We start from the raw sequence: 6,159 nt of genomic DNA, 5'->3' as shown, positions 1-6,159 counted from the left end.
TTTAGTGTGTCGGTGGGAAACGGCTCAGAAAGATATTTGTTCCGCGTGCTCCTCATTTCGGTAGCTTTTGCTTTTCAGTTAAATTTCTCCTTTAACAATTGCTTTAAGTACTTTAGTAATATAGTTAAATATGTGTCAGATATTAAGCCACATTTGCTGCCTTGAAAATGTAGGAAACTCATTATTTACCGTAAGATAAACAGGCAGTTGTGCACCTATAATCACTCAAAATACCCACTGTAATGTATATGTTGAGTTACATCATAGTTATACATGTCATCTGCATCAACACCTTTTACACTCATGCAGCCTCACATCATCACACTTCCATCTCTGTGCTTCACTGTCAGGAATACACACTAACTGTGGTGGTCATGGCCAGGTTCACACCAAACATTTTAATTGGTAATTCCTGTGTTAAATCTGAAGTACTTGGCCATCTGTTTTTCAGAGCTAGATTGTACAAATGACAGAAGTATATGGTAGCTTTAGTTGTATATATTGACTGATTTGCCTTGGACGGAAGTGATTTCTTGGCTGTTTGTGTTGAGGGTCATGAATAAATGGTGTAGCATTTATTTTGGTCCACATTGTATGGCATGAGGATTTTATTGCAGCATATAAAGTCAAGCCCGAAATTATTCATACCCCAAGCAAATTTTGACTTAAAGATACTTTGATTCAACCAGCAAGTTTTTATTTTTAGATTGGAAGTGACACGGGTGTTTCCCAAAAGATAGTAAGATGATGTGCAAGAGGCATTATTGTGGAAAAAATAATTCCTCAGCTTTGATTTACATTTAAAAGTAACTTTAATTTAAAATTTGCTAGGGGTATGAATAATTTCGGGCTTGACTGTATATTGAACTTAGTGTTTTATATTTAAGAATTTGTTTCAGAAAACATTGAGTAAACACTTTTTTAAAGGCAATTGTGAGGTTAAATGAATGACAAAAAGAAAAAAAAAACTTTTTTTGGTTCTTGTATATGGAGGACTAAAAGTGCCAAAATTAAATAAATAAATACATCATTAAATAATTAATTAAATATGTCATTAATTAATTAAAATTGGAATTAAATATTTCATTAATTAATTAAAATTGGAATTAAATATGTCATTAATTAATTAAAATTGGAATTAAATACTTAAATGTGTTATTAAATAAATATATCATTAAATAATTAAATATGTCATTAATTAGTTAAAATTGGAATTAAATATGTCATTAATTAATTAAAATTGGAATTAAATACATAAATGTGTTATTAAATATGTCATTAATTTATTAAAATAACAATTATTTTAAGTAAAAAACATATTTCATTATTTCACGATTTAATTAATTATTTCATGGTCCTTGTGTTGCAGTGGATCATGAATTAATTTTATCTGTCAACCTCGCCCGTCAAAGTCGGTGGGCGGATCCTAACACCTGATTGGTTACCCTGCACATCAAGTCAAGGCAAATCGATTCCAGATAATGGATTGACGCAGAGCTTGTGAACACATTCCGATACACTGGGTGGCGCTATTCACTTCTACGTTGGTTTGGATACTCAATAAAACAAAACTTTATTAGCAACCGCTAAAGACTCGGTCCTCTTTCCCAAATGTTGATACATGCGGTGCAAGACAAATTTTCCTTTAGCATTTCCTTTAGCATCTACTCGGCGCGCCACGGCTCGTCTCGGTTTAGTTGTTTTTCCATTACATTGAGAACCACCTCATCGTGGGTGGAGTCGTCATAGCACGGCGGTCCGAAAGTCCCTTACCGTCATTTCTGTGCGACACAAACGCAATGCAACAATGTACATGGAGGCGATAGTACACCTGCTGCTCGGTCTGTGGCTTTCTGTCAGATTCAGAGTAACAGAAGAGTCGGAGAAAGCTGAGAGCGGCGAGTCGAAACACTGAGGAGACACACAGGAGAGTTTGGGAGGCGATAAAGCAGTATCAAGCCGAAGACAAGAGGATATGAACTAGACGACATATGAGGGTAAGCTAATGCTAGTTCGCTAGCTATCATGTATCAGTCCTGTGAACGACCCTGTAATGGCTGCAGTTTGTCGCTATTAGGTATTAAAATATGTATGCTGTGTATGTGTTTCAGATGCTCTCTGATGAGACTTCATGGGATTTACCTGAAGCAGCAGCACATGAGCCTGCAGTGGCACAAGGTGTAGAGGAGGAGGACAGAGATGTACAGGATGCACTGATGCACTACGTGTCATGCAAAGTTATTCTTCTTGTTATACTTCTGTTTTTCTGTCCCCGGACCGCTATTGTTTTCTTTAATGCAATTCTGACAATAAACTTTTGTAGATGTGTCTATACTATTGTTTGTTTGTGAAGGTTAGCAAGATTAAATAAAAAATTAAACGCCAAAACATTAAAACAGCTGTTTTAAGAAAATTCCAGTTTGATAAATCAGTATTGCTTTGGTGTAATTCAGTCACCAGAATTATGAACCATAAAGGAGTTTGTGTTAAAACATGTTAAATCCCATTAAACACAAATACATTATTAGGGAATATAGAATTGTTTGGTTCAGACTGTTGACTCTTTTTCTACCAGTGTCTTAACAGACAAAATGAGAAGTTATGATGCAGTCACATAAGTCACAAAATAGTTTATTAGTCAGCAGCAAAATCAAAACTATTTACAATGTGCAAAGTACAAACTGTGGTGGGCCTCTCCTACAGTGGAGGACTAAAAGTAAAACTATATACAACTACAGGTGCTGGTCATATAATTAGAATATCATGAAAAAAGTTGTTCATTATTTCAGTAATTCCATTCAAAAAGTGAAACTTGTATATTATACTCATTCATTACACAGACTGATATATTTCAAATGTTTATTTCTCTTAACTTTGATGATTTATACCTGAATACTAACAAAAATCTCAAATTTGGTATCTCTGAAAATTAGAATATTGTAGAAAGGTTCAATATTGAAGACACCTCTAATCAGCTAATTAACTCAAAACACCTGCAAAGGCCTTTATATGGTCTCTCAGCCTAGTTCTGTAGGCTACACAATCATGGGGAAGACTGCTGACCTGACAGTTGTCCAAAAGACGAGCTTTTTCATGATATTCTAATTATATGACCAGCACTTGTAAATCTCAAGTCTATGGGAGGTGGACTCGCTCACACTCGCCGGCTGCCCACTGCCTACCCAGCTACCCCAGCACACCCAGGAATGACTGGTTGAAGGCAGTATTCTGGGCCATCTCCTCCCGCTGCAAGGCCGCTTCATTCTCTCTTGCCTCGCTGAGGAGCAACCAGATGTTCTCATCATGCTGGGCATGACTCCACTCCTCCTCAGCCTGCATCTCCACAAGTACGCTAGGAAGGTCCAGTTTTCTGTGGCCCCCTTTCCTCTTGCCTAGACCAAAGACAGAAAAGTGATCAGAGTCAGCTTTAATGGCCAAGTAAGTACACAATATACACGGAATTTGGTTTCGGCTGTTGGTGTCATCCTAGGAATATGGAAGAGAATAATAAAAAATAAACAATAGAAAGAGGAACAGGGAGGAAAAAGAAATAGTAAAATAGAACACAATATAAACAGAAATGTACAGCTAGACTGGAATGTATGAACACATTAGCAAAATGGTAATTGCTATAAACACAGTAGTGGTGATTTTTGTGTACAGGGCTCTGTAGTCCAAATGTCCAGGGTGAGTGGGGTCTCTGATGATGTTTTCTGCAGTCCGTACTATGGGCTGTAGTCTGTTTCTGTCCTGCTGTGGGGTTGATCCAGAGGTGCACAGGACAGATCGGATGACTGCAGTGTAGAACTGGATCAACAGCTCATGTGGCAGGCCATGTCTCTTCAGCTGTTGTAGGAAATACATCCTCTGCTGAGCCTTTTTCAGGAGGTCCTGAGAGATTGTAGTCCCCAGGAGCTGGAAGGACTCCACAGCTATGATGTGATGTGTTTAGCCACCCGTCCATCCATTTTCAATCATGATCATGTCTTTGATACTTTAATAAACTTCTGGCACTCTTCGCTTTAACCAAAGCACAAGCAGTAACTCCTCCACCACAAACAAAAACGACGTGGTGTGAACTTCATTTCATCCTGTGCACATTTTGGAGTTGCTAAGAAGAGCTGTGTTTTCTCATTTTTATGTATATTTTCATTCAGTTTCACAGCTACCTAGTGACTATAAGAAGAATGGTTGCAATACTACACTGCACCAGAACGTAAATTAATTAGAGTGACTTACTTGTTAAGTCAATGGAAAATAAATGCAGCTGCATGTGTTCTGTTTATGTGTCACTGCAGCTACATGTAGCTTTCATCAGGCGTTCCTGAGCTGGCTGCTGCACAGTTTGCATTTACACCTGCCTCAATTCTTGGTCGTTGGTCTCACTGTTCTGATCATGCTTGCAGGCATTTACACCTGTAGTAATAATAATAATGCGAAAATCAACCATGCTCTCTGTTTACCGTGTCTTACCGGTGATAAGACGTTGCTGTTGACAGGGTCGGTGTCGAAGCTGGTGCTGGAGAGGAGCTGCTGCTGGTGGTGGAGAGGAGACAGGGCAGCCGGGGGCTCCGCGACGGAGGTGGAGTAGGCTTCGCATGTGGAAAGGGATTCTTGAACAGAAATAAACACTCACTCTAAGTACAAGAAAAACACGGCATGCTGACTGAAGTATTAGCTTCTGAGAGCTAAACGTTAGAAACAGCAGCACGAAATACAAGCAGAGCACGGAGTTAGCGCCGATGGCTAACTAGCTATCTTATTGTCTGCTCCAGGAGACAACGACGTTACTTTCTAAAAATACTTGTTTGCTTAAAAGAAGCTTGCCACCAATGGAATAAATGATGTATAAGTTTCTTGAAGTCACAAAACACTCACCGTCCTCGAACGTCTCCAACAATGCAGCGGCTGAGTCTCCCTCCTGTTGCTCGCCGGTGCGGTGCCAGTAAATGGCTTCCATTAAACCTCTTCCAACACCTCCTGGTTGACCCACGCCGGCCGTTGTGGTCCTGGGTGGACCGATAGTCACTTTTGAGCTTTTTCAGCTTCTCCCTACACTGCTTCTGTCCTCTTTATATACAGTCTACTGTATATGTGAGCGGCCATCCGCTCAGAGACCTCCTGATAAACTTTCTCCGTCCAGCTCTCTCTGTATTCTTTGGTCCGCCACCAAAGACAAAGTCTCGACCTCTTCATTCACCCACGGTACAGGTCTGGCTGTCACATTAAAATTATGAAGAACAGAGAGTTTCGTGAAGAGCAATGCACACCGTCGCTGTTTACAGTCATTTTTTAATGCACGATTTTGTTTTCGTGCTGAAGTTGCTCTGTGTCGTCACTCCCTGTCCAATCAGTGGCCTGCACTATGTAAACGCCACATTATCGGCTCATCTCAGCTCGCTGGGAACCTCAGCCGAGAAGGTGCTGAAAATTAGTCCGTATGGAAACGCTCGCTAACAAAGATGAGACGAGCCGTACCGTGCCGAGTAGATGCTTGTGGAATCGCGGCTAAACAAAGACGAGCGGAGCCGTGCCGCGCCGAGTAGGTCCTAAAGGAAAAGCGCTCGACACTCCGAGCATCGCTGCAATTTGACAGGCTGGTAATCCACAAAGAACGTGATGTTCCAGAACTTCCCTCGGTATGCCAAACGCCCTGGTCCCTGTGTGTGCTCCTGTTGCACCCTGGTACCAGAAAACCGGCGGAGTACTTCCTCTAAATTTGCAGTCACTCTACGGTCAACATCTTGGTCGGAAAGTGCGGAAATAACTTCAACAACTTCAATAAATTCCTCTGCTTTACACGCTACATGCTCGCGGTCAGCAGGTCCTGCTTCCACATACTCTGCAAGGTCTAAAATATCTCTCACCAACTCTCTAGAAAGTTCACAGCGACTCTCCCTCTACACAGCCACCATGTTTAGAAAGACTTCTACTTCCGGTTTCAAGGCAGACAAAAGCAGTGGATTAGACTAGATTCACGTTAGTCCCGCCCACGGACTTTGACGGGCGAGGTTGACAGATAAAATTAATTCATGATCCACTGCAACACAAGGACCATGAAATAATTAATTAAATCGTGAAATAATGAAATATGTTTTTTACTTAAAATAATTGTTATTTTAATAAATTAATGACATATTTAATAACACATTTATGTAT

General features: G+C 40.2%; 1 long non-coding RNA gene across 1 annotated transcript; it reads left to right on the top strand.

The window, feature by feature from the left end:
* The first annotated feature begins 1,353 nt into the window (after positions 1–1,353).
* On the top strand, positions 1,354–2,332 carry LOC129348238 (uncharacterized). Its single transcript, XR_008600704.1, has 2 exons — positions 1,354–1,997; positions 2,112–2,332. It is a non-coding gene; the product is annotated as an uncharacterized LOC129348238 (long non-coding RNA).
* Positions 2,333–6,159: the final 3,827 nt, after the last annotated feature.

This window comes from Amphiprion ocellaris, chromosome 24, assembly GCF_022539595.1.
Source record: "Amphiprion ocellaris isolate individual 3 ecotype Okinawa chromosome 24, ASM2253959v1, whole genome shotgun sequence".
NCBI lineage: Eukaryota > Metazoa > Chordata > Actinopteri > Pomacentridae > Amphiprion > Amphiprion ocellaris.
The sequence above is the reverse complement of the archived record's forward strand: the minus strand, read 5'-3'. Positions and strand labels throughout refer to the sequence as shown.